At 38.4% G+C, this 21268-nt stretch overlaps 1 long non-coding RNA gene across 3 annotated transcripts in view; it reads left to right on the top strand.

The window, feature by feature from the left end:
- Positions 1-3719: 3719 nt before the first annotated feature.
- Positions 3720-21268, top strand: part of LOC135285594 (uncharacterized) — a 31028-nt gene continuing 13479 nt past the window's right edge. The window contains exons 1-4 of one of the 3 annotated variants that reach the window (XR_010350397.1): positions 3720-4169; positions 4279-4398; positions 9112-9514; positions 10886-11021. This is a non-coding gene — a long non-coding RNA (uncharacterized LOC135285594). The remainder of the gene's footprint in view (positions 4170-4278; positions 4399-9111; positions 9515-10885; positions 11022-21268) is intronic. The other 2 variants (XR_010350399.1, XR_010350400.1) reach the window with 2 other exon arrangements.

Here is a 21268-nt window from a genome sequence, read left to right as displayed (position 1 = left end):
AGGTTTGTATGACTGAACATACACCAAAATGGGGCTGCAGAATGTATTTAATTTCAACAGGGCTCACGTGGATGATAAATAGATCACCTGTGGTCGATCAGAACTTCAGGCAGTTGGAACCTGATCCACTTTGGTCCTAGTGGTGTAATAGTTTCTATTTTAAAGTAGCCAGGGCTTAAAATGTAGGATTTATGCCAAAAAGTCTTCAGAGGCAGATGTACACCCTAAAGTATTTCAAATCAATTTAGAATGGGGAATGAGTATAGATAGTTCTGTGCTACATGCTGTGTATTTTTGATCTGGGACTGGGAGCCTGGAAGCATATGCACCATCTTGTGTAACCACCCCCTGACAAGGATCTGCTGTTGTTGTGTGCAGGGAAAGCAGAACATGGTAAAGGTTAATGCTGCACATGGCAGAACCACAGTGCTGAGCAGGGCCCTGGTTGTGACTGCTCCAAAAGCGCTGTGCAGTCATTTACACATTCGCAAATGTCGCTTTCACATGGCAGAATTTCCACCCACTTTTGCCTGAATGTAAATGACTTCAAAAGATGCCAGGCATTAAGTGTTCTCACAACTGCCCCCAACATCCCACTGCTCAAAAACGGTGCTTCAAAACACTCCTAGAAAACCCTGTAAGACTTTCAAAATAAATCTGTTTGTGTTTCTGAGCCTTCTTGGTTGCTGGTGGGGCTGGGCTCAGATTTACCAGGATATACTGAATTACAGGACATGTGAAACGATGACAAGGAGATCCAGCAAAGCCTGATAATGAGAGACTGGAAGAGCCAAGCTCTGCTCCTGCTGTCTATTTGATCTGTTCGACTCACCATAAATTCTGTTGCACACTGCATGGGTAAAAAGCTACAGGAGGTTTGTATTGCATGAAGAAGCTTCCAGATTTCTTATTAGACAACTGAAATAACATCAGAGATTATGGATTTAAATATAGAAGCAATCTAAACTGGAAATATCTGTACCTAACTGTACAAACAATGCAACAAATGTGTATTATGTTTTTATCAATATTTTCTTTTGGTTTTGTGTATCGTTCTGGGGGTTTTCTTTGCTGACATTTTAATCATGGTATCTGCATGTTTGTGTTGCTACATCTAACTTCAACTGACAAAATTAGAAATGCCTATTATAGCCATTACTCTGGGAATGCTTTTTAGTTTGTTTAGGTTTTTCTTTTTTAATCCTAACAGTCTCCCTGCAGACCTGAACTGACATCAATTTACCAGTGTCTTGACATCTTAAAGTTGTTTCTTATAAAATTTGCATTGGTGTCATTTTGTTTCAAGCTGATATTGTGACAATGTCTCCCTGGATTTATACTGACAATTTATTTTTATTTTGACATCATGTCATCCCTATAGCCCTTCACTAGCTTCTATCCTAAGTCTGTGGGTTTAAATGAAAAGTGGTTTCTTTGTGCAAACTACAGTAACTAACTGAACTTTTTCAGTAGCTACTTTTCTGACCTCAATATCTAGCTATTGATTGCACTTGGGTTTTTATAGAAATGTCAAAAGTTCCTGCCTAGTGCTTTAGGCAGCTCTTCCATATGTACCAAATAAGGAAATTAAACCAAAGCTCCCCTTGAAACTAAAAAGTAATTGCCTATAAAAAAAAAAGGTGACTGCATGTTTATAACACCAACATCAAATAAACAACTGGGCCCTGTTGGTGGCATTGCCTGGAGAGCTGCTGATCCTCCTTTGCTTTCACTGAAATGTTAGAAACACCTTTTTGGGGCTGCACATAACATCTGCTTCCAGGTATTTCCTTGGAAAACACAAAATTATCAATATCTGTATATTTAATATACTGTTGCTTCTTCATTTAAATATCAAAAATGACATTAGGCAAGCTCTGGTTTGGCCAGAGGAGGGGAGATTTCAGGAAAGTTCCCATGTGATAGTTATAGCTTTGAACTTGGTTTATTTTTTCAGCTCTTTCATTTTTAAATTCAAAGAAGCAAGAAGGATTGTGAGCAATGTCACAAATGCCTTGTGACCCTTCCTGAAGTAGAGCCATTGCATGGTAGAGGTAAAATTCCTAAGGGGATATTTGTAAATTATAAAGCAAAGTCCTGCCAGTGATTATTGAGTGTTCCAAGGATTATCCATGATCCTGACAGAGTGGCCTGTGTATGTGATTTTGCAAAAGCTATTTTTCATCAGAGTACGTGCATGGTTTAATGAGATATTTGCAGCAGTAACATCATTTCTGTATTCTGGTATAAATGGTTCAGCTTCTATATATCATACCTGGTAAATCAGAGTATGGGTCCAGAGAAAAGGAGCCTTCAACAGCAAAATTTTCTCATTTTTATTGGATCAGAACATCAATTCTGAGTGATGGTTATGGTAATTTGCTTTCATTAATGTCTCACCAGCAGTGCCTAGGCAGAAACCCCTCATGGTTTAACCAAAATGAAGAACTCAGATGTGAATCTTACGTGTGTGGGAGAGTTTATTTATTCTGCCCCATTTCACAAAGAAGAGTGAAATTTGATTGTCTGAACAGGGTAATCAGGCATCATTAGAAAAAACTTCCAGCTCCTGTTGTAAAAGCAGCCAGGTCTGCCAGAGGTCCTGTGTGATACCTGTCAGCCTCACGTGGAGGTTTGGAAACCACAGCAGCAGATCTCACCTCCAGACAATGAGATCAAGACTAAGTATGACAACACCAAGACAGGAGACATTTTAGCAGCAGTGGAAATACAGACCTGAGAAGACAGTGTGTGAGGCTGGTCACAAAATTTATTTTTAAACTCATCAAAACAATAATTATGACTTCATTATAAGTTTAACTGACACCTTGAAAGTTAGATTGGAATTACTTTGAACTTTATCACTAGAATTCAAAGGGGAACCTTGGGCTTGAAAATACATAGACAAAAACTGAATGCAAGACCTGCACTAAATGTGGACAAAATTTCAGATATCTATAAGAGCAGCATCAATTTCTATAAATTATTCAGATAGGGAAAAATCATAGTGTATAAAACTATCAGTGAAGTTTCTTCTAAATCCTTAACTTTTTATTAGGTATTCTCTTTGCACCCTTCCAATACTGAAATATGTTGCTGCTGCTACTGTTAGAATTAAATCTGTATATTTCTGTTTATCTGCAGAAATACTCAATCTGCCTTTGACTTCAGCAGAGTTTCATATGTAATTAAACATCTGTCAGATCGGAATGTCGTTTTCAATAATTCTTTGGGGAAGGGAAAGACCACCACTGGAAATAGCACTCTGTGCATTAAGCATGGCAATAAGCACTCATATTAACCTTGCATTTTAACTCTTCCAAGCACTTTTTACCTGACTTTAAAGCTGGTCTTACTGGGTAGATATTTTGCAACTAACTTTTGAGTTTTGGTGTCTGTCGTGTGCCAGTTTTTCACATCAATCCATCAGTCAATCATCCCTGAGTGATGTTAGCTCTAAACATGGTTTGGGGACTTCAGCATATTGCTCAGGGTGTTCAGAAATGTAGGACCTTTTTTGAAAATGTAGCTTTGCTCAACTGATATTGAGCTTTCTGCCTGTGGACCATGGTTAGTAATACTGATGTAATTGCAAAGGAAGCTCTGTAATACTCTGCATCTTGCTACGACCTGTATGTGTCAACAGAAACACCAAGAAATTTCTGGTATAAAAACCAGGGATTAGAAACTTGGAAAGTGTCTCAAAAGGTATGATTTCCTGAAACTTGGTTTTTCATTGCCTTGAGCAGTTGCCACAGCCAGACTCACTCTACCAGCGCTGGAGCAGTTCTGTGCATTCAGAACTGGTTAACAAGGGACCACAAATTGTGAATAGTCTGAGATCTGGGTTTCATACCTGTGTGACAAGATACAGGTGAGGCCTGGTCTTGTTATGCTTCCCACAGAGATTTATCCAGGCTTAGGGTTTATTATCCTCAAAATACACAGCTCTAGAGATTACAGTTAACTATTAATTTGCTGCTCTAAATTGGGAGTCTTTCTCACTGGCAGAAAAGAGCTGACAATGGTTTGCTTATCCTCTCTGCAGAGGATACAGTTCCTTTATAGAAATTCCATGGTGTCCTGTGAAGTGAGACACTGAGAGTTGCTGCTGATCCCCACGTTTGGATGAGTTTGACTACAGATTTCTGCTTCACCAAACATGAAGGGTCAGTCTGCTATTAAACCGAGGGCTAACACCACTGGCTGTGGAGGGCTGCTTGATGACAGTGGTTTGTAATGCTTGAATAAGAACAGAAGTGTTGCTGCTCTTTACAGCATGAAAAATCCAGACATGTACAAATCCAAGTACATACTCATACAAATGAGTATGCACACTGCACATCTGATGGTCATGTGATAAAAGGGAAAATCAGCTGTGAAAGAAAATTGCAGAAGGTGAGTTTATTTTGATGTTCAGACAGGGTTGGGAAAAATATATTGAAACCTTACATGCTAATTTCAATATGTAATTGGTAACAAAGAAAGTTTATGATGACCCTTTGAAGATCTAATATTTTTTGTTATAATTTAAATGTTAATCATAATTTTCAACCATTATTTATTACATTTTTAAGATGCATTTGGTGTTTTCAGCATGCTCTATCTTTTATTGATATTTAAGTAAAACTTAACCTATTTCTCAAGGATCTACATATTATACTCCATAAGTTTTAACCTTGTGAAACTCCTTTTTAAAATGTCAGCAAGCATCTCAGACAATGTGGAGGAAGAAGGGGAGTGTAATCCAATTCTACATAGTATCACTTCAGCTTCTCCTTATTCCATTACTTAAAAACTCAGCATCAATTAAGTGTTAAGAAAATATAAATGTCTTGGTCAAGAAGAACAAAATCTACAGTAATTAATTGCTTCAATATTTCTCGCAGCCATTCCCCCTCCATAGGAAATTAATTTTCATTCATGCTTCAGACAAGATACAGGACATGGTGAACATGGGGATACAAGGGGAGAAAATTAATTTGGTTGATGTCATTCTGTAGTTTAATCCCAGCATTAATATCCTTTGTATAGTGACTGGGAATGATATCTGAATTTAAAAGCAATTCTGTGAAATTTGAGGCTTTACAGATTTGATATTGTTCTGGGAATGAAGATGTTGCAATCTTCCTGCCATTTGCAAAAGCCAGTAAAAGTGAAGAATCAAATGAGACCTAAAATTCCTGTCTCCCTCTCCAAAAAACACAGCTGTCATCATCATCTCCCACTCCCCTTTTGTAATGATCACACAGACTTGCCAAGATAGTCACGTCTACGATTGTCTGTGTTTTGATGGATGAGCCCTTAAAGTAAAAGAAAAAAAGCTGAAATATGCCTGAAGGCGAAAAAAATAAGAACGTCTGTGTCTTTGTGCAGAACTTGCACTGGGCCCTAGATGAGAGAAAATTCTGACCAGAAGAGAACTTCAGAGATATCTGAAGCATTTTCCAACCCAGGGAGGGAATCAGGAGAGATGGGTTTGGGATCTTACCTGCATCCCAGTCCAAAGAAGCTTCCTTAGGAAGGGAATTCTCCCACTGCTGAGCAGTATCTGAGCAGGTGATGTTTTGCACCATGCTGGCCTGATTAACACTGCGGTTTGCACCTCAAGAGTGAAAGGATTCCTCTGCAGGCTGCTAGTGTTAGGCTGGGGCAGCCAGATCACAGAGGGGAAATGGGCTCCAGTTTTAGTACTTAAGAATTTTAAATGCCCCACCACTGAGTTCACCAGAAGCTTCATACTGTGAATTTGGTGCAAACTGATGAAGCTTTCTTTTCTTAACTCTGAAGAGAGCCTTAGCTCGGACTTGAGTCTGCTTTCAAATCCATTTATTATAAAAGCTAGTTTTTGAAGGGTAACTCTAAAGGGACATCACTTGTATTTGCTGAAGAGATTGGTGTGTCTGCTTCTGACATTCTGATTCAAAAATCATCTTTGGACCCAAGGTATCTATTTCTGTGTTCCTTTTATGGAACATTATGGAGAATAATTGTTTAGTGAAAGCATTGTCATTTACATTATTGTATGTTATTCGACCTTCCTCAAGAACAGTGGGACACCTCCAAGCACAACACTTAGCTTTGAAATTGGCACTTGTGAGCTTGTTCTTGCACTCTGGTAAGATGATTAATGTACCTTGGAAATTACCTAATGGCTCGATACACCTTCTATCCAGCCTCTTGTAAGAGAAAAACAGGATAATGTGAGATACAATTTATGGGTACGAAATGGAGGAGTTGAAACAGAGAAACTCATTCAGAAGTACTGACAGGATATCTGTAGTGCTGAAGATCCACACAGCAGAATTTAAAAGCATGCATGAAATAAAGTGCTGTTGGAACACATCCCAAACAGATGGAGACACCTGGTTGACAAGGACATTCCCTCTTTAGAGACTGGTGGAAGGAACATGGATAGATTTATCTGGTCAAAATATTGACATGGAACCTTGCCTTTTGTTAGAAGATGTAAAGTATTGGATGTCTATGACACCAAAATGTCCTAAATTAACTTTATTGGCCACTTCGAAGGAAGAGATAGGCTAAATGTTTGGAACTGTCATTCCTCCTTTTTGGACACTAGACTAAGTTTTAGCAGAAGGGAAGGATGTTGTCTGGCCCACATTCTCATTAACAGTGTGAGTAATGGCTAGAATACAACTGTAATGGATAGAATACAACTGTGTTTATCTGTATATTTCATTTTTATGCTGAGGTTCATGATCTCAATGGCATTTTTATTGACATTTATTAATTTGAGTGGCTCTAATCCTACAAGTTTATAATGGTAATATAAAAACATCTGTTCTAAGTAAAAACATATTTCTGTGATTCATTTTTTAGTATTAGGACTTGACAGAGACTGGCTGGTTATCTGCACACTCTGGATGTCCTTGATGTAACTTCAAAGTACAATTTAAGTGCAACAGTACAGTAAAAAAATATTCCAACAGGAAATTTCAATCTCAAATCTCTCATGTGCTCAAAATTTTCCCCACTGTTGCTATTACAGTTCCTGTCCTCATTTTCAAAAGCCTAAGAGACAAATGAGCTTTTGTTAAGTGCCCTAAATCATCACTTATTTGCCTGAAGGTGTTAATGGTAGGTCACATTCTTTTCACACACAGTGTAGAACATTATTTCTAGAATTCTCCTATTGATTTTGGTGTTGGCAATATACAATGATTGCCAATGAAAATTTGTCACTAATCGTAGAATCTCCAATTCTCTCTCCATTGTTCCAAAAATAATATCTTGCAGGAGTGCTCATATCACTGTCAGTTTATGGAAGAACAACTTCCAATTGAAAAGCCATGAGATGTTATTAGCTTATATTGTACATGAAAGTTAAAAGTAGTGTGTCATCTGGAAGGCAGAATACATTACACTCCAGCAGTGTCTTCAAGAAGGGACATGAAAATACACTCCCAAAAATAGTGCAGTCAATGGGCTTATTCAGCTGATCTCTGAGTATTGTCAGTATCTTTTATTATTGCCATTATTATTATAGCACATTGGGTATTTTTTCTTACATTTGACAAAAAAATATGTAATAATCAGTTTCTTTTTATTGGCTTGAGACTATCTAGGAGCGACACAGAGGATCTTTCATAATGAAAAACTACTGAGAGGCGCAGCCACTTTTGGCAAGGTTAAATTATTAAAGCAATTCTACCAAACAAAATTCATGAGTCACAAACATGCTGCCACTGCAAAAAAAAAAAATTAAAAAATAAAAATAAAAATAAAGCCTCCTCTTCCCCTACGTCTAACATACATACTGATACAGATTTAGGGATTCAACTCTTGCTGCAGTCAGACTTCTGGAACAGCAATCACTCCCTTGAGATTGGAGAGAGACTATTTACAAGAGAATGTAGTGACAGAACAAAGGAGAACGGCTTCAAACTGAAAGAGAATAGTTTTATATTAGATATTGGAAGGAATTCTTCACTGAGAGTCCCTGGCACACATTGCCCAGAGAAGCTAGGGCTGCTCCATCCCTGTAAATGCTCAAGGCCAAGTTGGATGGGATCCTGAGCAACCTGGTCTAGGGGATGGTGTCCCTGCCCATGGCAGGGGATTTTGAACCAGATGATCTTTAAGGTCCCTTCCAGTCCACAGAATTCTATGTTTATATGAGAATATTGGAAAGGGAAAAGGAGTGCAGTTTTCGTCTGGCTCTAGCTGAAAAGATGGCATCCTTTGTTGGATGGGAGGAGGTAAATTAAAGAGAAAGCAGCTTTTGTTTTTACAACAGATGCTGATATGTAGTCAGTCTGGAAAGCACAAGAGTTTTAAAAAGACAAAGCTCTGTGCCCTGTTATGGTTCTAGTGTTTCTATGGATTTCAGAATGCTTTCTTCACCACAGCAAGTCGATCTCTGTGTACAAAACACTAATTTGTGCCAATGGATAACTTCAGTAGTGCAACCAGTGGGTGAAGCCAGTTGAGAAATTTGCACTACGCAACAGAAATTGAGTTTTGGCATATTTCACATGTCCTATACAATCTTTCAAATCTACTGTTTTGCCCTCTCCCTGTCCAGGTATCCCAAGATCAATGCTCCAGGCTTCCCACAGTGCTCTACCACCTAACAAAAAAAAACCAAAACCAAAACAAAAAACAAAAACAAAACAAAAAAACCCAACCCAAAAAACAACAACAACAACAACAACAACAAAACCACAAGGCAAAACAAAAACAGGCAAAAACAAAAATATTTTTAAAAAGCAGGAAATTGTACCCATTTTGCTGAGAATCTTTTTTCCTGAATGTAGTTAGAGAAAACACAGACAGCTATCTTCTGCTTCACAATATGTAAATATACTGCATTATATTGAGTAAAACAGAAAGAAATTACTCATCAAGAATTTTCTCTGCAAGCATGCAATTAGAAATGTTTTCCAAATTAAAACACAGCCAGAAACTGCAGAAATCCACATCTAGAAGTAAACATCTTACAACTGCTTTAGGATAAATATTCTGTTACACTGCAGGAATTTAAAGAAATGAGAAAAAGGGGTGAGAAACAGAGTGCACTGTACCTGTGGTTATATGGACTGTAGTTAAGCTGATCTTATGACACTCAAAAATTCTGTTTGTGTTTAGAGATAAGTGTTTGAAAGAAGAAGAATTGATCTTCACTGATATCCATCTGTGAAGTTCTGACCTCTGCTTTCATCAGCAAGCCTTTCTGCCAGGCATCTGAGAGTCAAAAGAAAGCCTTGCTGTGAGATCTACCAAATTCACTGTGACCCTAATTCATCCTGTCTTGTGTTGAGAGTTTAACTGCACCACCTTCACAAGGAGTGTAGTCCCTCTACACTCCCTTGAAGATCTACAGAAAGTTGTAGAATCAGAACAGGCATCTGACAAAACTCTTCTGCTCCTAAACCATAAAAGATGCCTCTGTTTGAAAATGCAAAAACAGAAACAAATTCCAAAATTTGCTTTAACAAGGACAAAGTCTTTAATCAGGAGTCTCTAGTTTAGTTCTGGAATGAAGATTCTGGTGAGTATTTAACACTGTACAGTACCATTTGCTTTTGATATATCCTCTCATCCTATTCTCTTCCCTGGCCATGGTGTGCATTAAAAACCATGGGAAGACTCTGATGTCTGCAAAGAAAGGCTTAGAGCTGCAACTGAACCTTTCAAGTCTGTAATTAACCCAAACTGCATCTTCAGTTTATGGAATTGAGCTCTGTGGAAGGATCCTGTTCTGCAGAAAAGATCACATATCTACAAAGGCTTTTCAACCATCCATCCATCCATCCATCCATCCATCCATCCATCCATCCATCCATCACCACGCTTCATCAAGCTCCACCCACTGATTTACTGGGAAGCTCTTGGCGTCTTACAAAGTTCTCCATCTCGGATTTGTGAGTCTCACCTACATCCTTCCTGATTTGTGTAAGAAAATGATGAGCCACTAATGCCATTTCAGACCCATGCCTCAGCCTGAGGGATATAATTTCCCATCTTCAATCAAAAATATTATAATCCACTGAACACTTAAGTAACTTGTGCTGGATTTATTGGCTGTAGTACAGTGTCAAGTACTGTGTTAAGTCCACTACTTGTGAGAATACCCACAGGTAACTCATGGAAAGGCCAACTTTAAGCCTTTCTAAGTAATAAAAGCAGAAGTAGTAATACAGACATAGTTTTGTCTGGATGCAGGCAAAGGCATGGAGTTGTATAAACCATTTTAATAATACTGGCTAAGGAAATTTTTCTGTCAGCTGATTAAAGATTTTATTAGAGGCCTTCCAAGTCCTTTTGCAACCTCTGTTATTGTCAAACATAAAATACTGCTCCACACTTAAGAAACATATTCAGAATCCAGAATAATGTATTAAAATGGCTTGACATCTTCCCACTCTGTTGAGACAGAAACTGCTTTTCCATTTCTATGCAGCTTACTTGCAGTTCTCCACCAGTACCAGTTCTTGCTTTAGCTCTAAACAGCAGCCAGCTGAAATGGACAAGTAGCAATAACTTTAGACTCAGAAATATGGAAAGGACAAAGTGTTCTCGTTGATCATTCCGTATGAATTTACCACCATTAACAAAATTTTACATGATGGGCAATTGCATCAGGAAGAAAAGAAAGTAGTGGAGCGCTTTCTTTTGTTTTTTTCTAGGTATTTTTGGGTTTGGTTTTTTGGTTTGTTTGTTTGTTTTTTGTTTGTTTGTTTGTTTGTTTGTTGGTTTTTGTTTTTGTGGTTTTTTTTTTTTTTTGTTTCTTTTTTCTCTAGCTTCATGTCAGACATACATGGGCATATTTAATACTCCCTGGGCTGGAAAAGAAGGTTTATGAAATGTGGGCTGGGATCCATCTGGCACAGATTAGATGACCCATTCATGTTCCAAGCAGGTAACCTGAAGGGAAATAGCCCTTGGATTTGAAGCCTGGAACCTCCACCAGCAGTGATGGGACAGCAGAGTGCCCTGCAGACACTGATTTCTGCTCTTTCATCTTGACCAAGCTCTTCCTGTGCTTGTTCCTATAGGTATACTTTGTATTTTCACTGTCTCTTGTGGAGATCTTAACAATATTTTTTATCTCTTACTACGCATCTCTTTTAAGAATATCTTTTAAGGATATTCATGTCCCACCACAGGGGCAATAAACCACCAACAGAGCCAAAAAGGAAACAAATTTTTGCTTTACTTTGCTCATTTAAAAATCTTAGCTGGGGCTCTACTTTGCTGTGCTGTGTATTTTTGCACTGTGGTTATCTTGATGCCATTTTCCCTTCTTCTCACCCAAAACAGCTGTCTCTCTAGGATCCTTTATCCTACAGCCAGTTGTCTTGCTGGGACCACAAATCCTGCTAGGACCTATCAACAGTAAACAAAATCCTTTGTGATTTCACATGTGCACTTTGTTTAGCTGTCTTTAGATATTGCAGGGCTTTCTTTCTGTCCCTTGACCTCCCTGCTTTTCATCAAACCCTAAACTGACACACAAGGCATTAATATGGCCCTGAATTTACCTAATCTACAGGGTAATTTTAATTTTTAATAGACTAATACAGCCTGATGACAAGTTTCCCAAGTTTGCCAAGGAATCTCTATTGTTAAATGGATATATCCAGAAGGATGTTCAACATAAATTTTTAAGGATCAGTTTGAGAAAGAAATTTAGTATTAGTGGGTCTGACATGCATGAAATGCCTACCAGGTACACATTGAGGAGCTGAGGAAGGAACAGAGTTCCAAGTTAATTTTGCAGAAGAGAGACTAAATCATTCCTGTGTTCCGGCTTTAGCTCCTGATTTGGTGCCCTTAAACAACAGGAATTTGAGTTATGCAAAAGCTCTGCTGGACAGGTGATAAAGCTTTCACAGTTGTGCACATGAGCTTTATACAGGTCAGAACTTCAGTCCCCAGCATGCTGCATACATGTATACAGGCTCTTTCTAGGTCTATTTTCATTAATAATATGCTTACCTCATTAAATTGTCAGAGAAAGTTAGAGAAAATTAATAAGACTTCTATTCTTTTAATAATAAAATGAGTTCAGAAAAAAATGTATTAGAAAATTATTTTTCTTTTTCCTTTTCCTTTTTCTTTTTCCTTTTTCTTTTTCTTTTTCTTTTTCTTTTTCTTTTTCTTTTTCTTTTTCTTTTTCTTTTTCTTTTTCTTTTTCTTTTTCTTTTTCTTTTTCTTTTTCTTTTTCTTTTCCTTTTCTCTTTTTCTTTTTCTTTTTCTTTTTCTTTTTGCTTTCTTTTTTATTCCTTTCTCTTTCTCTTTCTCTTTCTCTTTCTCTTTCTCTTTCTCTTTCTCTTTCTCTTTCTCTTTCTCTTTCTCTTTCTCTTTCTCTTTCTCTTTCTCTTTCCTTTTCTCTTTCCCTTTCTTTTTATCTTTCTTTTTTCTTTTTCCTTTTCCTTAGGATCTTGAGTGACAGTATTTGAAAAGGAAGCTACAGAGGATGTCCTGTACATACCCACCTGTATTTAACACAACTACACCTTTAGTGGTCTTCCAGGTGTTGCAATTCTCCCCACTCTGTTCAGCTCAGTGTTGCTTTATTACTCACACTGCTCATGCACTTCTAGTTTCCTCACTGAGGATTGGTCCAATGCACGGGCTGAGGCTAAGTTTACATCTTCTACAATTATAATAGGGCCATTAAGTTCAGATAATGTGAAATATAAATTTAAGAGGAATTCTGGGGAAATCATAATTAGGTTCAGAGACATTACATGAGTTTAATGACTGAGATTTAATTTCAGTTTTCAGGATTATTAATTGAGAATCCTTATTTAGCTCATCTTCTATTCTTTTTTTTCCTTAATTAATTGGAAATTTATTTTCAAGCAATTAAGGCAGAGATTCTTTTCAGCCCCTAAGTGTTTGTGAGCTATATACTAATGTTCTCTACCTTGCTTTCAAAACTCTGTCCTGTAAATTTCTTTGAGCTCTTTCTGATAACATAATAATACCTGCATGTGTTATTTATACAGAAAGACCAATCTCCAATTTATATATTCTGTAGGAAATTAAGTTACTTGGGACTCAGAGCTGAGCATTTCATAAATACTGATATATTAGAAAGATAGTCTGGCACAAAACCATACAGAAGGAAGAAAAATTAAGAAATAGCATCATTCCGTGTGTCTCTGCAAAAAATGGCTGAGATGTTCTGCTGTGGTGTTTTATGGATTCTAAGTTGCATGATCTCAATAAGTAAAATCCATTTCACTTGACTGTAGCCACACACACGAGATGCGCCCACCCTAAAACAACCACCTTCACTCTCAGGGAAGGATCACATCTCCAAGTTAGGGAAGCTGATTCCTTTCAAAGAAAATTGCTTTTTGCATTTTGTATCTTGATGGTAGAGAAATGGTTCCTGTGCCAAACCTGCACACCAGCTGGGTGCTGAGGTGTGATATCCAGTGGGTTGGTACATCCATGCAGGAATTCAGCTGCTGTTTCCCTGTTTGGCACCATGTAAGAAATCCAACATTCTCCCTCCAAAGCTCTGCATCTGGATGCATTTAAAATGTGAGAGCTGGTGCATTAATTTGTTTTTTATTCTTCTGAAACACTGCTCTAATCAAACGTGAATGCTCACTACAAACTAAGAATACAACATAGAAGATAGCACCAATTCCTAAAGACTTAAACCTCACAAGAGGCTCTTTTAAAAACTACAGATTGTTTTTGCCCTTATTTTTCAGAGCTATGTCTTGCCTACAACGTGATTTCTCCCTCTAACTCTCTAATCTCATTTCTTTACTCCACAACACTAAAATGCCTACTTTTCATTATTCTCTTGCTTTCCAAAAATCACCATCAAATGTGCCCTGGCACCCCATGTCAGAATAAATTCTTTGGTCAAAAAAGTAGACCCATAACACAGGACCCTCAGGCTCTGAGACAGAGAGACTGTGACTTCAGAGAAAGAAACTTTATTGCACAGAAACACCAGCATCTTTTTTTCTCAATGCACTTGAAGAGGCCTCTTGGGAGGAAAAACATCAGGGAAAAAAAAATCTTAAGGTAATTTCCAGCCAAAAAAAGTCAATGAAAATGCACCTTAATAAAAAAACTATTTATAGAACTGAGCTGGTATCCCCTTTGTATTTGGATCTATCAAAAATGGAAAAAGTAAGAAAAAATAGTGATGTTTTAGATCAATAAAATACTATGCAGCAAAAGAAAGCACAAATAAATTCTGCTTTTTTAAAAAATTAATTTAATTGTTTACAGGATTAGTGGAAGGAAATATACTTCATGTCTAAATGACCAGATGCACTGAGAAAAATCAAGCTGGTCTACAGTGGATGAGTGTTTATATCTATAGCCTCTCTACCAACAATTCACCCAATTAATTTTAAAAAATTAATTAATTAATTAAATCTCCTGAGGCAGCTTCAAAGGAAAAAATTATCATTCAATGAAATGTTCAAGAAAGTGTCTCCTGGGGAAGCTCAGACTCAAATTATTTTGTGTTTCCAACTTCAGCTGACACTTGGCTGCTTGGCTGTGTCTTTGACTCATGAATTCTGTGTCTCATACCCTTATTCTTCTTTATAAATTGTGATTCCTGGATCAACCAGGAGTACAGCAGTGTGGCATTTCAGGGTCAAAGTGTTTTCAAGTTTTCATCAAAAGGTCAAAATCTGCCATAGGAAAATCTGATTATTATTATTATTTAAAATATATTCATTATCTTTTCTCAAGTGAAAAAATAATTTCTCAGACAGCTGAAGAGTGTCAGTCACTAAGTCAGACCTAAAGCAGGTTATGGGGCCTCAGTCATTGTAGGGTTCATTGTTTGAGTGTTCATATGGTCACAATGTGGAAAAGTTAATTGTGATGCATTATAAATGGTATCTGAATAAATAAACACATTCGGAGTCATGATAATGAGGTTTCTGCCTCAAAAGAAATGTAGAAAATATTTGAAATAAGTAATTATCTTCTGTTGTCTTTTTAAGTGAGACAGTGGCAAACAGGGGGTCTAATACAGCATGGCTTCTGTTCTTTACTGAGTTTCCAAGGTTAAGAGAGCAAATGACAAGTGTGATTGTTGTTTGCTATCAGCCTCCATCTCAGTGAGCTCTGTGAGGAACAACTTGCTTCTCCTGCCTTATTCACAACTTCAGCTCAATTAGCTGCGCCTTTCTCAGGCCAAACTCCTTTGTACAAACACACCTTTGTCCTTTAATTACTTTTTAAACATGGAGCTATCCCAATATTTCTAAAAAAATATCAGCTTTCTGAGAATCTGCTATGCATTGATACAAGGTCCTTATGTCTCTGTGAGGTTTTTTTTACAGACAGAGGTTTTAGTCATGTATCATCACAGTTATTTTTAAAGCACCTTGCACTGAGACCTGGTATCAGTTGCAAGATAGAGAGTCCTCACTTTTAATCACAATTGGCCTAATTTCTTGTTTTCTTTAGAAAGTACAAGTAGTTTCTAAGTTTAACTAGAATTTTTTCTCTATCTCTTCCTCTTTTTGTCTTCCATGACTTATTCAGATGATTAGCTTTCCCTCTTAATTAGGAACAATCTGTAATAGTAGTGCTAATATTAGCTGGGATTTACAATGATGGATCACTACATCATCTTTGTTTTGAAACATGGCTGAAAATATGCTTGTAGGTAAAAATAGGAGCCCTGCAAAGCAAGATTTCCAGATGAGTTATAAGGGTTATAAAGGTTATAAGGGTTATAAGGTAGGAAACAGCAGATGGATTTGCAAAGGAGAGCAGAAGGCAATGATGGCAGTTGCAGTTGCAACAGTCTTTTCAAATTCTCTTTAAATATAAGGCAGCCAATTTGTATTTTTTTGTTACATTTAGCACCATTTTTGGTGTGCCACTGGTGAAAGGTTACTAGACTCCATCAAGGAGATCATTAACTGATGTAAATTAGTGTAACTCCATGCATGAATATATTCCTCCTGCCCTCACGTCCTAACAAGCCCCTGCAATGCTTCAGTCTGGGGGCAGAGTGGCTGGAAAGCTGCCCAGTGGAAATCATGGGCCAGAGTGTGCCCAGGTGGCCAGGAAGGCCAGTGGCTTCCTGGGCTTCTGTCACCAATGGTGTGGCCAGCAGGACCAGGGTGGTGATTGTCCCTCTGTGCTGGGCACTGGGGAGGCCACACCTTGAATCCTGTGGCCAGTTCTGGGACCTGCAATTCAAAATGTACATTGGGGTGCTGGAGCAGGTTCAGGGAAGGGTGACAGAGCTGGGGAAGGGTCTGGAGCACAAATATGATGAGGAGCAGCTGAGAGAGATGTGTAGCCTGGAGAAAAGGAGGGTCAGGGATGACCTTATTGCTCCCTACAGCTACCTGCATGTTGTATCCTGCTAGGAGGCAGTCTCCTCTCCGAGGTGAAAAGTGAAGGACAAGAGGAAATGGCCTCAAGTTACACCAGGGGAGGTTTAGATCAGATATTAGGAAAAATTTCTTCACCTAAAAGGTTGTCAAATACTGCAACAGGTTGCCCAGACTTTTGGTTGGATCACCATCACTGCAGATATTTAAAAGACACGTGGTATGTAGGGACATGGTTTCATGGTGGACCTGGCAGTGCTGGATTAAGAGTTGGACTTGATGGTCTTTAGACGTGTTTTCAAACCAAAGAATTCTACAATTCTGTGACTCTATACTGACAGAATTTACAAATTCTCTGAAGATCTACATGTCTGCTTTTAATTAACATTTTGTGATTTTATAGATTTCCAGAGTCTGTGACTTTCATGTTTTCCAGTTGTCATGTGCAATCAGATAAAGAATCAAGTTTTTTCCAGGAAATGTATGAATTTTATCACAGAACATAAGATGTAGTCACATACTCTCAGACTTCTACAACAGCAGTTTGCTAGCACTGTTCACCTCTTCATTACTGTGCCCACCAAGACATAGAAGCTGAATATGTGGGGTTCCTACTCTTCTCAAAAGCAAAGTAAAACAAATCAATTCTCCTCTTTGCAGACTGGAGCAATCACTGTTGATTTCTATGATTCTGGTTCAGTTTGCACTTTAATTTGGAGAGTTCAAGCAACCATTTCTATGTTAGCTGTGAGGACTTGCTAAGCATCGAAAGGTCATCAACTTCAGAAACTATTGCAGATGTTCCAGGGAGAAGAAAAAAATTGGTGATTATGTGTTTAGGAAAGGCATAATAGCTGTGCTTGCACAGTGAACATCACACATAAAAATTACACCAACTAAATGTCATGTAAATGCAAATGTGAAGATATAGCAAATTTTCCAATAGTGTAATTTTGGCAGTATTAGTTAAAAAAATATTTTCAATGGAGTCTAACTAACATTGCTGAAAATACATGTATTAATGAAAATTAGGCAACCTATGGAAACCAAAACTTAAGAGTTCAGAGACTCAGCCAGGGAACTGTCAATCTGTTTTCCCATATAATCAATTTAATATCCCTCCATCACGTGTATAGTTCATCTGCTTCATGGAATCAGACAGTTTGCTTCCAGGTTTTTTTATGAAGTTTACAGTAGGTTTCACTTGCTTTTCTTCTTCTTGGTGGAATTTTTGTTGGTTTCTTTAGCATCACTTACAGATCTCAGATTTTGCACAACAGGTGTTTTCCTTCAGCTATTGATCATTATACAATGACTCCATTTTAGTTCATTGCAGCAAATATGGTCAAAAGGCATTTTAGCTCTATTATTTGCAATTATGCAGATCCTAAGCATAGCGTTTCATAACACATCAGTGTTGGAATTTCATTTTTGTTTGATAGACTGCTTGAATGAATCTTGAGGCTTGAGTCAGTTGCCTATTCAGAGGTGTCAAGTGTTATTTGCAGCGCCCACAGATAGCTGAGACATCTTCCCAGGACTGGCAGCTGCTGCACAGAACCTGTGCTTGCCTGGAGCAGCAGCTGGAAGTGGAGCAGAGCTTCATGAAATGGCACCAGCCACCCCTCCAGCACAGTTATCCTGCCTTTACCAGGTGGGATTCATTTTAATATTCCTAATTGCAAGTTTACAAATAGATGTTCACCTCTGCTTTTAGTGTCTAAGACTTCTCTGTGGTTGAGATTTTAGAGATGCACTTCAGTTGCTTGAATGTCATCTCCAGTGGAACAAGACATTTAGTGCACCCTGTTTTTCCTCCAGGTGCCACTCTCAGGAGCCATGTACTCTTAGAAGTTCTGTGTCATAGGTTCTTGGGTGGTCCTGGGTACCTTTGAGTGTCCCAGGTTCCATCAGACTCCCATCTATAGGTATCCCCTTGCCTGGCTCATCTGGCCAGCTCAGCCAACAGAGCCCAGAGAGAAATTCAGCTGCTCCATCCACTTTGGGAGCTAATGGCATCTCCCTCTCTGCTTGCATTGGGTAGTGGTAATATTCAGACACTCTCAGATAGGTATGGAGGTGTGTAAGATAGCAGAGGCACATGAGGCTGGCAGATACCACACTGGACTCACAACATATCCAGGACTGTTCTGGACCAGCAGTCAGAGCCCAGGCAAGGTACCCCACTGCCTCTCAGGTGTTTGGGTCATTAAGCAGTGCCCATAGACCACCACCAACTACAGTAAGAATCCAGTGCACATTAAGAAGCAGACCCCTGATGCATTAGTCTTAAATTGGATCCCAACACTGCTGCCGAAAAAAAATTTGGAAACATTAATTAAGGTGTGTTATGTACAAGAGAATGTGCAAGGTCTTCTGCTCTTGCCCAATGTGTTCTGTCTCTGATAACAGCCATAACTTTCCTATTCTCTAAGGCCAGTTGTGATGGGCTGACCCCAGACAGCATCCAAATGCTGACCCTGTCTTTCCCTCACTCCCCTCTTGGAAGTATGGGACCTGAAGGAAGTTGAAGGAAGGCAAAAGATCTTGTGAATCAAGATAATAATAATTTAATAAGAAAAACAAAAGCTGTGTGTGCAAGTAAAGAAAAATGTGAATAAATTCACTATTTCTGGTTGGTGGGCAGATGTCCAGCTGTCTCCTGGTAAGAAAAGCCTCAGCTTGCATAACAGGTGTTTGGAAAGACAAATACCATAACTCTGAAATTTGCCTCCTTCTCCTTATCATGAGTTTTATTGCTGAATATGATGTCATGTGGCATGGAATAATTCTTTGGTCAGTTTGGGACAGCTCTGCTGGATCTGTTTCCTCCCGGCCTGTTGCTCAATTCCAACCTTCTTACTTGGGAGGGTGAGGGAAGAGAGTGAGAAAACCTTGATTCTGTCCAAGAGGTGCCCAGCAACAGCCAAAACTGTTATCCACACTTTTTTTAATCTCAAAGGCAAATCCCCACACAGGCTGTGACAAAGGAATTCACCTGTGGAACTTCATCCCAACCAAACCCACTTACACCATTGCTCCAGGACATGCAGATTGTCTTCTGGGTCATCCCTATGCAATACTGCAGTAAGTCAAATATTCCACTGCAATTCTTTCCCATATCATTGTTCTCATTAATCCTGAAGGTCCCTGTCACTTCTAGGACACATTATATAGACAACTCTACTTTGAAGAACAGACCTGGCATACAGCAAAGCAAAAGAAAAGACTGGAGTGTTTCACTTAGGAAGATGGGAGAGAAAAAAAAGGGATTTTCAAAAATGACATAGCAGACGTCTGTCCTAGCTTGAATGTCCAGTCTTCAGGGCCAAACATCTCACTGATGCAGTATCACCAAATCTGGGTGTTGTGTTTAAATTGTCTCACCTGGGAATCAGTAATTTCTAATTACTGACATACATTTGATACATGCACTTTTCATTTTCCATATCCTTTATGAGCTACAGAGCATTGTTAATATTGTAGATTCAAAGTTGTCTCCAGGTCTTTTTCAGACCATCATAGCTGAGTAGAACAGAACTTTTAACAAAAGTTTAGATTTCAATCCTACACCACTACTGCCAGGAGCCAATTTGTTATTGTGTTGTCTAAGCATATTGAGATACAGCACAATAATCAAGTTTGAATGATAAAATTACAATAAAGATGGGCATAACTAAAATAAGACTTAACTAGAAAGTGTAATGAGCTCAAAAACAGGAGCTTTTGACCACATCAACAACCTCCCTAGAGCTTGTGTGAAAAGCATGTTTCACAGGGGATTTACAATTCATTGTTCTCTTTATCACTGCACACTGACAAACTTGCCACTTACCAGTTAATTCAGGCAAATTATTTCCTCTTTTAGCATTAAAGAAGCAGTTTGAATTTTCTTTGTTAATGCAAAGCACACTACTGGTTTGAGTGTTACTGATTGACCAAGTATCATATGACACATGAGAAACTTGGGAAATTAAAACTGGATTACCCAGTACACTCTTGAGTTGAGCTTTTCTGGCACAAGATTTCTGTTAATATTTTACTTCTAGTCTTTTGTGCCAGGGGTGCTAAAAACTGAAGACAAAAAAATAAGGAAGAAAAGAACAGAAAATGAGTTTGTATTGGATTTGGGTAACTGTCAGTGATCACTATCAAATCACAGATTAAATAATGTATTCCTGAACTGTTCAGTGCATTTATGTTCACAGAGTAAAATTTCCTGCCTCTTTCTCGGTCTCCCTCTCTGTCTGGAATACAGACACATACACTGAAACCATTTTTAAAGACAAAACATTGAGCACTTCAGTGGTGCAAAAATGGTGAAGATGGCTCACAGAGACTGACTGGATACCATATGTTGTTGTGAGAGGATGTTCCGTCCAAGGTTAAGGCAGTGATGTCAGTCCAAAGCATATGAAATTTCCTGAAATTTCCTGAAAATTCATGTGAATTTCCTGAAAAGGAAACTTCATCTTTAAACATCCTGTAATATTGACCATTGATCTATCCATGGGAGGGACATGGGACACTCTGTTAAGAAGGGGAATATCTAGCAGTGAGTCCTTTCCCGACCTATTCCTTTATCATTGCTAAACTGCCTGGTTTTATGGCAAAGTCTTAGCACAGTTCGAAGCCCTGATTCAGCTTTCCAATAACTGCCAGCTCCAGCAGAGCACTGCTGGCACAGGGCATGGCAGGTGAAGGATTTGCTCGCTGACTATGCAAGATGGGCAGATGTTGGGTGAGAGATGGAGAAGTGACTTGCCAGAGTCAAACACAAGACTCCATGTGGTGCCCTGCCAACTTTCCCTGCAGGATCCTGCCTGATAAACTCATTAAAGTTCACAGCAGAATTTGGAATTGAATTTGAATAGTCTTAGTAACACAGAAGTGTATTAATTAGCTGTGAAAACTGCATTAAATGTAGGAATGGTAACACCAAGGTTTATCAATTG

Source organism: Passer domesticus, chromosome 1, assembly GCF_036417665.1.
Source record: "Passer domesticus isolate bPasDom1 chromosome 1, bPasDom1.hap1, whole genome shotgun sequence".
Lineage (NCBI taxonomy): Eukaryota > Metazoa > Chordata > Aves > Passeriformes > Passeridae > Passer > Passer domesticus.
Note: the sequence above shows the minus strand (reverse complement) of the source record. Positions and strands in the feature narration are given on the sequence as shown.